Below are 12,131 nucleotides of genomic sequence, written 5' to 3'. Positions count from 1 at the left end.
ACTACAACTGATAAATAAATCAGTAACATAGTAGGAAACAAAATAAATATCCAGAAATCTGTTGCATTTTTATAAACCAACTAGAGGCCCAGTGCATAAAATTCATGCACTGGGCAGGGGGTCCCTCAACCTGGCCTGCACCCTCTCAGAGTCCGGGACTCCTTGGGGGATATTTGTGGGGAGCAGGCCTAAGCCGTCAGTCAGACATCCTTAGCACTGCTACAGAGGCAGGAGAGGCCACTGCAGTCACCAGCCATGAGCCCAGATCAGGGCTTCTGACTGAGCAGCGCTCCCCCTGTGGGAGCACACTGACCACCAGGGGGCAGCTCCTGTGTTGAGCATCTTCCCCCTGGTGGTCAGTCCACATCATATTGACTGGTCAACTGGTCAACTGTCTGCCCCCTGGTGGTCAGTGCACATCATAGTGAGCGGTTGAGTAGCCTTAGCATAGCATTAACATATTACTCTTTGATTAGCTGAACGGCCGACCAGATAACCGGATACTTAACATATTAGGCTTTTTTTATATAGTAAGGATAATAACCTAAAAGAAAAGGAAACTAAGAATACAATCACATTTACAAATGTATAAAATATAAACTACCTAGAAGTAAATTTAAACAAGGGGAAAAAAGACCTACACTCAGAAAATTATAAGGCACTGATCAAAAAAATTGAAGAACATACAAATAAATGGAAGCATATACCATGATCATGAATAGGTAGAATTAACATTGTTAAAATAGCCACATTACCAAAAGCAATCTATAGATTCAACATAATTCCTATCAAAATACCAATACGTACTTCACTAGAATAAATAATCCAAAAATTTTTATGAAACCACAAAAGATCCAGAATAGCCACATGAATCTTGTGCAAGAAGAACAAAGTATAAGGAATTACATCATCTGATAAACAAACTATATTACAAGGCCATAGTAATCAAAACAACATGGTACTGGCATAAAAACAGATACATAGAGTAACGGAACAGAATAGAGAATCCAGAAATAATCCCACGTAAATATGTTCAATTAAAATTTGACAATAGAGTCAAGACCATACATTAGGGTAAAAAGAGTCTCTTCAATAAATGGAGTTGGAAAAATTGGACAAATACATGCAAAAAAGAAAATAGATAATCAATTTACATAATACACAAGAATAAGCTCAAAATAGATTAAATACTTAAATGTAAGATTTGAAACCAGAAAAAGCCTAGAAGAAAACAAAGGCAGTAAAATCAGACATTTATTTTAGCAATGTTTTGCCAATATTTCTCCTTGGACAAGGGAAACAAAAGAGAAAATGAACAAATGGAACTACATTAAACTAAAGTTTTTGCACATGAGAGGAAACCATTAACAAAATGAAAAGACAGCCCACTGAATGAGAGAACATATTTGCCAAGGATACATCTGATAAGGGGGTTAATACCCAAAATTTATAAGGAACTCATACAACTCAATACCAAAAAAGAAACAATCAAGTTAAAAACTGGACAAAGAACCTGAATAGATACTTCTCCAAAGAGGACATAAAGATGGCCAATAGAAATATGAAAAGATGCTCAACCACACTAATCTTCAGAGAAATGCAAATTAAAGCCACCACTTCACAACTATCAGAATAGCTATTATGAGTAAACTAGAGGCCTGGTGCACAAAATTCATGCATGGGGGGGTCCCTCAGCCTGGCCTGCACCCTCTCGCAATCCAGGACTGCTGGCTCCTAACTGCTCGCCTGCCTGCCTGATCTCCCCTAACTGCCTCTGGCTGCTGGCCTGATTGCCCCTACCTTGCTCCCTGCTGGCCTGAACGCTCATACCTTGTCCTTCTGCCAGCCTGATCACCCATAATTTGCCCCCCTGCCAGCCTATTTGACCCTAACTGCCTCTGCCTCAGCCCCCGGCCTAAGCTGTAGTCTGGCCTCCCTCTGCGGGAGGCAACCTGGCGGATCAGGAGAAGGCACCACCCCCATTACCCTGCTGCTGCTGCCACTGCTGGCCTGAGCCTGGGCCCTTCTCAGCTGTGCCTCGGCCCTTCACAGCCACCCATGGCTGCCTGAGCCTGTGCCCTTCACAGCCACCCATGGTTGCCTGAGCCTCAGCCCTCGCAGCCACTGCAGCTTTGTCCAGAAGGACGTCCAGAAGACATCCACTCTAATTAGCATGTTACCCTTTTATTAGTATAGATCAGGGGTGGGCAAACTTTTTGACTTGAGGGCCACAATGGGTTCTTAAACTGGACCGGAGGGCCAGAACAAAAGCATGGATGGAGTGTTTGTGTGAACTAATATAAATTCAAAGTAAACATCATTACATAAAAGGGTACGGTCTTTTTTTTTTTTTTAGTTTTATTCATTTCAAACGGGCCGGGATCCGGCCCGTGTGCCGTAGTTTGCCCACGGCTGGTATAGATAAACAAACAGCAAGTGTTGGTGAGCATGTGGAGAAAAGGGAACCCTTGTGCACTGTCAGTCAGAATTCAGATTGGTGCAGACACTGTGGAAAACAGTATGGAAGTTCTTCACAAAATTAAAAACAGAGCTACCAAGAGACAAATAGGCAGACATGTCCAGAGCCTCATCCCAGGCCAGATAGAAGGAACAACTAAATCAAAAAAGTCCACCCAGAATTGGTGAAGTAGACACAGCTGGTGAGACAATTTGCAGCTGAGAAGGGCAGAGGATGCCTGGAGAACGGTAAAATCAGGGATCTGGGCTGGAGGGAGTTGCGAGACCTCCAAGCCCAGAGGGTCAGAAGGAAGCCACATGGCTGCCGCATCCCTTGGGGACAGGTATAACATCTGACTGTGGAAAGGAAGTCCACAGGGCTGCTGGCAGCAGGGGATTCTAGACCTAAGCCCACAGCCACGAGAGGCTGATCCTGGAGTGGGCAGCCAGAACAACTGCCCAAGCTGTGTGGTGCCTGGGGGGAGAGAAACTCCCAGTGATGCAGGTCTTTCCCCTCTTTTGGGACTTTGCTTTTATTCACTAAACCCAGTTCATAGGACCTTTCAAATACTCGTGGCTGAGGTGTAGGTGTAGTTTCAGAAGTGAGGAGTCTGGGGAGAGGCTGGGGAGAAGATCAGGTCGGGGAGAGGTACCTGGGAGTCTGGCACTGGGACATACCTGACACTCCAGACCTAAGCAGCCATTTTCTCCTGAAGAGATAGCCCCTCCATGCAGTCTCCAGGCAACCAATACAGCCACACCCAGACTGAGTGATATAAAGGACACAAAAAATATCTGAATAGTCCCTGAGAGCTCTCAAAGACTGGGCTGAAGAGAGGCCAGTCTTGGAAAGAGATATGGCAGCCTCCCAAACTATAGCCCTGTCAGAAACAGCCATTTAAGAGATTAAAATTGAAAGTGGGAAGACAGGCTAAGTGGGCAGATTGGTCCCGCCTGGTGGCAGTCAAGGTGGTGGAGATAGACAGAAACAGAGGAGCGGTGGACCACTTGAAACTTCAACACAGTGCTGACTACCTAATAGGAAACTGAGAAGTGGCAGACAGTACAGAAGAGTGGGATCTTAAACCAACCCCTATAGGGCATTAAAACTCTGTGGAAATGAATGAAACTTCACTTTTTTTATTATTAATATTTTGTTATCTCTTGTTTTCCTTTTTTCTTTTTTTTCTTTGTTTTTTCCCTTTTCATTTGTATCTTTATTTTTTATTTTCACATTATTTTTTCATCATTCTATTTTTATTTTTTATTATTTTATCCTATTTTATTATTTTTTTCTTTTTCTTTTTTCTCTTATCCACTCATCCTCTTTCTACCTCCTCTATACTGAACTGAGGTCCTCCCCATATTCATCCAATACCTTAACCATACTTTCTGTATATTAGCTCGGCCTCTACAGATTCTGCCCCCACCTTCTTTTCTGGGTGTTTGTTGTTTGCATTTTTTGGTTTATCCTTTGTTCTGTGGTGTTTTCTCCCCATGTATATATACAATTTTTTTCTTTTTCTTCCTTTTTCTTCATTTTCTTTTCTCTCTTACCATTGTTTGTCTCCTCAATATTATTTGTGCTCTCTTTTCCCTCCCCAAATTCTCTTTTCTCTGGTAGTCACTTATATTGGGGTTATTGATGTTGTGTTTTGTTCCCTTTGTGTGGTGTCTTATTGAGTTGCATTTTGTCCTGTTTGGTCAATGTGGTAGAGAGCAAACCACATAACCAGACACCCAGAGAGGAGACTCCATCCACAAATGGGTCAATAACACTCCATATCCAACTACAGAGGCAGGAATATGGCAGCCAGGAGGATGACAGTGAGGGAGAGAGTGTGAGTGTGTGAGGGAATGAAAGGGGAGTGTGTGGACGTGGTGTGTGTGTGTGTGTGTGTGTGTGTGTGTGTGTGTATGTGTGTGTGTATAAGTGAGTGAGGGACAGTTAGAACCCACAGGACCTTCAGGGACTGAAAGACCGAACTCACCTAGCTAGGCGTCCTCTGATACTATTGCATACAGTCCCAGGGTGGCCATCTTGCAGAGGCTGCGCCATCTTGAAGGGGAGAGATGGTATGACTGCGAGGCCAACCTCACCTCCACTCAGGGTGCCCTCAGACATTACCCAAGACTCTACAGTCATTCCCACCAGGGACCTGCTGCCTCGGCTGCTATCTCATGGACACTGATACTCCAGCCACCCAGGCCACAGGCTCCTGTGAGTTCCAAAGCATGCTCCCCTCTGGCCAGCCCAATTCTTTAGCCCAGGGCACTATGACTGAGCAGCCCGCCCCTGTCTGAGGAGCAGCAGCTGCACATGCAGCCCACCCCTGTCCAAGGAGCAGCAGCCATGCAAGCAGCCTGCCCCTGCCCAAGGAGCAGCAACCATTCGAGAATCCCGCCCCCATCTGAGAAGCAGCAACCGCATGATCAGCCCACCCCAGCCCAAGGACCAGTAGCCGTGAACAGCCACCCCTGTCCAAAGAGGAGCAGCCACGCACAGTCTACCCACTTCTGAGGAGCAGCAGCCACATGAGCAGTCTTCCCCCATCCAATGAGCAGCAGTTGTGTGAGAAGCCTGCCCCCGCCAGCTGGAGGAGCCACCACTGCTGCGAGTATCCATGCAAGCAGAACCCACCTGAGGAGCCACAGCCAACTGAGGAGCAACAGCTGCCATGACTGCCCAAGGAGCAGCTGCCACCTGAGTAGTCACTGCTGCCCAAGGAGCAGGCCCTGCACAACTCAACACCTTGAACCTTCAGTGAGAGCACAAATGGGGAGACAAAGAAACTAAGTAAGGAAAGAAAAGGAAGAATCACCAGGAAATGAGCTAAGTGAAATAGAGGTATGCAACATGTCAAAAAATGAATTCAGAATAAGAGTCATTTAGTTCATAAATCGGATGGATGAAAAAATCAACAACTTATGTAAGAAACAAGAGGAAACAAAGAGTGGTATCCTATCTAATAAAAGACAAAAAGGGTAATTAACCGTACCTGCACTATGCTTCCCATTGGCTAATCAGTGAGATATGCAAATTAACTGCCAACAAAGATGGCGGCCGACAGCCACGCAGCTGAAGCGAGCAGGAGGCTTGCTTGCTCCAGTGATGGAGGAAGCCAAGGTTCCCCACCTGCCGTGGCCCGGCTCTGAGCCGAAAGCAACAAATTTTCAATTATAGAAGCTAAACAAACCCCAGATACCTGCTTTCAGCCAGCCGTGACCTCAGAGCTGGGGCGAGCAGGACGGCAACAAAGTTTCAATTATAGAAGGTAAATAAATCCCAGAATTAAAAAAAAAGAAAAAAAGGAGAAGCTGGGAGCTTCAGTTGCCGATCAGCCTGAAAATGGCCCTCAGCACCTCACCCAGACTGGTCAGGCACCCCAGTGGGAACCCCCACCCTGAAGGGGGTGTGACCAGCTGCAAACAGTCATCAGCCCCTCACCCAGGCTGGCCAGGCACCCAAACGGGACCCCCACCCTGATCTGGGACACCCTTCAGGACAAACCAGGCAGCCCCCACCCATGCACCAGGCCTCTATCCTATATAGTAAAGGGTAATATGCAAACTGACCCAAACAGCAGAAAGACTGGGAATGACTGGTCGCTATGACACACACTGACCACCAGGGGGCAGACGCTCAATGCAGGAGCTGCCCTCTGGTGGTCAGTGCGCTCCCACATGGGGGAGCTCTGCTCAGCCACAAGCCAGGCTGATGGCTGCCAGTACAGTGGTGGTGGGAGCCTCTCCTGCCTCCTCAGCAGCGCTAAGGATGTCCGACTGCAGCTTAGGTCTGCTCCCCGCTGGCAAGTGGACATCCCCCGAGGGCTGCCGAGCTGCCAGAGTGATGTCTGATTGCCAGCTTAGGCCCAATCCCCCGTGGAGCAGGCCTAAGCCAGCAGGTGTTCATCCCCCGAAGCGTCCCAGACTGAGAGGGCACAGGCCGGGCTGAGGGACCGCCCCCCACCCCGAGCACAAATTTTTGTGCACCGGGACTCTAGTAGATACAATAAAAAAAAAAGAAAACATTATGGAAAGTTTCAACAGTAGACTAGGAGAAGTGGAGGACCGAATTAGCAAATTAGAAGAGAGGGTAGCAAAACACTTCCAAACCGAACTGCAATTGGAGAAAAAAAAATAGCAGACAAGAGGAGAGCCTAAGGGATCTTTGTGACAACATGAAACAAAGCAACATGTGAATAATAAGGGTGTCCGAATGACAAGAAGAGGTACAAGGGTTAGAAAATGTATTTGAAGAAATAATGTCAGAAAATTTCCCTGATTTGGGGAGGAAAAAAGTCACACAAGGAAGACAGCTGCAATCAAGATGAACCTGAAAAGACCCACACCAAGACACATCATAATTACAATGGCAAATGTTAATAACAAAGAGAGAATCTTAAAGCTGCAAGAGAGAGACAGAAAGCTATATACAAGGGATCTCTCATTAGATTATTAAATGATTTCTCAACAGAAACACATCAGGCCAGAAAGAAATGGAAGGAAGTTTACAAAGTGATGCAAAGCAAGGGACTAAATCCAAGAATACTCTATCCAGCAAGGCTATCATTCAAAATTGATTGGGAAATAAGGCGCTTCACTGACAAAAAAAAAAAAAAAAAAAAAAAGACGATAACAACAACAACTAAGGGAGTTTATCACCACCAAGCCAGCAATGCAAGAAATGCTAAAGGGACTGGTGTAAAAAGAAGAAATGAAAAGGGAAGAAGAAACACAGGCACAAAAAATAAAAATGGCTACAAACAAGTACCTTTCAATAATAACTTTAAACCTAAATGGACTAAATTCTCCAATCAAAAGACATCGAGTGGCTGAATGGATAAGAAAACATGACCCATATATACACTGTCTAGAAGATACCCACCTCAGAACAAGGGACTCACACAGACTGAAAGTGAAGGAATGGAAAAATATCTTTCAGGCAAATGGAAATGAGAAAAAAGCTGGGGTAGCAATGCTTATATCTGAAAAAATAGACCTCAAAGGGAAGGCCATAACAAGAGATAAGAAAGGCCACTTCATAATACTAAAGGGATCAATGCAAAAAGAGGATATAACCTTGGTAAACATATATGCATGGAATGCAGGAACACCCAAATACATTAAAAAAAAATCCTGGAAGATATCAAGGCAGAGATCGACAACAATACAATCATAGTAAGGGATTTTAATACACCACTGACATCACTGGATAAATTATCTAGAAAAAATAAATCAGCAAAGAAACAGCAATCCTAAATGACTCACTAGATCAGATGGACTTAATTGATATCTTCAGAATATTTCACCCCAAAGCCACGGAATATACATTCTTCTCAAGTGCACATGGGGCATTTTCAAAAATAGACCACATATTGGGTCACAGGAAAAGTCTCTCCAAATTCAAGAAGACTGAAATCATATCAAGCATCTTCTCAGCCCACAAAGGCATAATAGTAGAAATAAACTACAATAAAAACTTCAAATACTTGGAAGCCGAGTAGCATGCTATTAAACAATGATTGGGTTACCAAAGAGATCAAAGAAGAAATTAAAAACATCCTGGAAATGAATGACAATGAAAACACAATAATCCAAAATCTATGGGACACAGTAAAAGCAGTCTTGACAGAGAAGTTTATAGCTCTACAGGCTTACCTCAAAAAAATAAATAAATTATCTAACTCTACAACTTAAAGAATTAGAAAGAGAGCAATAAGAAAAGCCCAGAGTGGGAAGAAGGAAGGAGATAATAAAGATCAGAGCAGAAATAAATGACATAGAAACCAAAAAAACAAAAACAAACAAACGGACAAACAAAAAACCAATACTAAAGATCAATAAAATAAAGAGCTGGTTCTTTGAAAGGATAAACAATATTGATAAACTTCTAGCCAGACTCACCAAAAAGCAAAGAGAGAGGATCCAAATGAATAAAATCAGAAATGAAAGAGGCAACATAAAAACAGGCCCCACAAAATACAAAGGATTGTAAAAAAAAAAAATACCATGAACAACTCTATTCCAACAAACTAGACAACCTAGAGGAAAGGGACATACTCTTAGAAAAATACAACCTTCCAAAACTCAATCAGGAAGAATCTAAAAATCTCCATAGGCCGATAACTACAGAGGAAATTCAAGCAGCCATCAAAAAGTTTCCAGCAAACACAAGCTTGGGGCCAGATGGCTTCACAAGGGAGTTTTACAAAACATTAAAAGAAGAAATAAAACCTACCCTCCTCAGACTACTGCAAAAAAATTCAAGAGGAAGGCACAATTCCAAGCTCATTCTATGAAGCCAGCATTACCCTAATACCAAAACCAGATAAAGACAACACAAAGAAAGAGAATTACAGGTCAATATTCCTGATGAACATAGATGCAAAAATCCTCAACAAAATTCTAGCAAATTGGATCTATCAGTACATCAGAAAGATCAAACACCATAACCAAGTAGGATTTATCCCAGGGATGCAAGGATGGTACAATATCCGCAAATCAATAAATGTGATACATCACATAAACAAATTGAGAAAAAAAAACACACATAATCATATCGATTGATGCAGAAAAAGCATTTGACAAAGTCCAACACCCTTTCTTGATAAAAACGCTCAGCAAAGTGGGAATAGAGGGATCATACCTCAACATAATAAAAGCCTTATATGACAAACCTACAGCCAACATCATACTCAATAAGCAAAAACTTAAACCATTTCACCTAAGAACAGGAACAAGACAGGATGCCCACTTTCACCACTCCTATTCAACATAGTACTGGAAGTGCTAGCCATAGTGATTAGACCAGAAGAAGAAACAAAAGGTATCCAAACTGGAAAAGAAGAAGTAAATTATCATTATTCGCAGATGACATGATACTGTACATGGAAAACCCTAAAGACTCCATCAAAAAATTATTAGACTTAATAAATTTGGCAATGTAACAGGATACAAAATTAATGCTAAAAATCTGTGGCATTTTTATACATCAATACTGAACTTAGAGAAAGAGAGATTTAAAAAACAATCCAATTTACCATTGCACCAAAAAAATTAAGATACCTAGGAATAAACTTAACTAAAGAGGTAAAAGACCTGTACTTAGAAAACTATAGGACACGGAAAAAAAGAGATAGAGGAAGACATAAATAGATGGAAGAACATACCGTGTTCATGGATTGGTAGAATCAACATCATTAAAATGCCCATACTACCCAAAGCAATTTACAGATTCAATAAAATCCCCATTAAAATACCAATGGCGTATTTCACAGACCTAGAATGAACTCTCAAAAAATTCATCTGGAATAAAAAAAGACCCTGAATAGCTGCAGTAATCCTGAGAAAGAAGAACTAAGTAGGAGGGATCTCAATACCAGATATCAAGCTATATTACAAAGCCACTCTTCTCAAAACTTCCTGGGACTGGGACAAGAACAGACATATAAACCAATGGAATAGGATAGAGAACCCAGGAATGGACCCAAACCATTATGCTCAATTAATATTTTACCAAGGAGGCAAGAGCATACAATGGAGTCAAGACAGTCTCTTCAATAAATGGTGTTGGGAAAATTGGACAGATACATGCTAAAAAAATGAAACTAGACCACCAACTTACACCATACACAAAAATAAACTCAAAATGGATGAAGGACTTAAACCTAAGATGGTAAACGATAAAACTCTTAGAGGAATCCACAGGCAGCAAAATCTCAGACATATACTACAGCAATATCTTTACTGATACAGGTCCTAGGGCAATGGAAACTAAAGAGAAAATAAACAAATGGGAGTACATCAAAATAAAATTCTTCTGCACAGCAAAAGAAACCATCAACAAAACAAGAAAAAAGCCCACTGCATGGGAAAACATATGTGCCAATGTTATCTCTGATAAGTGTTTAAACTCCAACTTTTACAGGGAACTCATATAACTTAACAAAAGGAAGATAATCTAATCAAAAAATGGGCAAGGGACCTAAATAAATACATTTCAAAAGAGGACATAAGGAAGGCCAAGAGACATATGAAAACATACTCAAAGTCACTAATCATCTGAGTGATGCAAATCAAAACAGCAATGAAGTACCATTTCACACCTGTCAGAATGGCTATCATCAACAAATCAACAAATGACAAATGCTTGCGAGGATGTGGGGTAAAAGAAACCCTCTTGCACTGCTGGTGGGAATGCAGACTGGTGCAGCCACTGTGGAGAACAGTATGGAGTTTCCTCAAAAAACTAAAAATGGAACCCCATTTGACCCAGTGATCCCACTTCTAGGAATATATCCCAAGAAACGAGAAACACCAATCAGAAAGGATATATGCACCCCCAAGTTCATAGCAGCACAATTTACCATAGCTAATATTTGGAATCAGCCCAAGTGCCCATCAGCAGATGCATGGGTTAGAAAACTGTGGTACATCTACATAATGACATACTACACTGCTATAAAAAGGAAGGAACTCCTACCATTTGCAGCAGCATGGATGGACCTGGAGAGCATTATGCTAAGCGAAATAAGTCTGTTAGAGAAAGATAAATATCACATGATCTCATTCATTTGTGGAATATAATGAACAACATAAACTGATGACCAAAAACAGATCCAGAGACAGAGACGCATTGATGAGACTGTCGAACCTCAGAGGGAAGGCAAGGGAGGGTGGGGGTGAGGGGGAGAAATCAACCAAAGGACTTGTATGCATGCATGTAAGCATAATTAATGGACACAGACACTATGGGGGTAAGGGCACGAGTGGGGGGTGGAAAGTAATGGGTGGATAAGGACACATATGTAATACTTTAATCAATAAAGAAAAAAATAAAGTAAATACTTGATACATTTTAAAAAATGCAGCTACTTTCTGAGCCCATGATTCTACTTCTGAATATATATCTGAAGAAATGCAAAACATTAATTTGTAAGAATATATGCATTGTAGCATTATTTACAATAGTGCAGCAATGATAGCAACCCAAGGGTATGTCAATAGAGGAGTGGGTAACAAATGAATATTCCATTATGTATACGTACTAGAGGCCCAATGCAAGAAATTCATCGAGCAAAAGTAGACCTTCCTTCCCCTGGCTGTTGGCACTGGCTTCCCTCTGGCACCCGGTACCAGGGCTTCCCTCTGGCACCCAGGACCTGAGCTTCCCTCTGCTTCTAGCAGGCACCCAGGATCTGGCTTCCCTTGCAGCCACGGCTTCATCCAGAAGGTCGTCTGGTCTTATTAGCATATTATGCTTTTATTATTATAGATATACTAGTAACCCTGCGCATAAATCCATGTGCCAGTAGGTCAATGCCGCCCTCCTGTTGCTCCCCTCGCCCTCCCATAGCTTGTTGCCCTGCCCTCTCCTATAGCTCTCCGCCTCCTATTTGCTTGCTTCCCTGCCCTGTCCTGTAGCTCTCTGCCACCCGCTTGTAGCCAGTAGGTTGCTGCCACCCTCCTGTAGCTCCTGCTGCCCTCCTGTAGCTCCCCCCGCCCCCTCCCCCCTCATAGCTTGCTGCCCTGCCCCCTCCTGTAGCTCTCCCCAGTCTGCTTGTACCTCGCTGGCCCACCCTCCTGCTGATCCGTGATCTAGTTGTGATGTACTTGGTCGTGACACCTCAGGGCATAATGGATAATTAGAATATTCCTCTCTTATTATATAG

Source organism: Myotis lucifugus, unplaced genomic scaffold (assembly GCF_000147115.1).
Source record: "Myotis lucifugus unplaced genomic scaffold, Myoluc2.0 scaffold_2, whole genome shotgun sequence".
In the NCBI taxonomy this organism is placed as follows: domain Eukaryota; kingdom Metazoa; phylum Chordata; class Mammalia; order Chiroptera; family Vespertilionidae; genus Myotis; species Myotis lucifugus.
The sequence above is the reverse complement of the archived record's forward strand: the minus strand, read 5'-3'. Positions refer to the sequence as shown.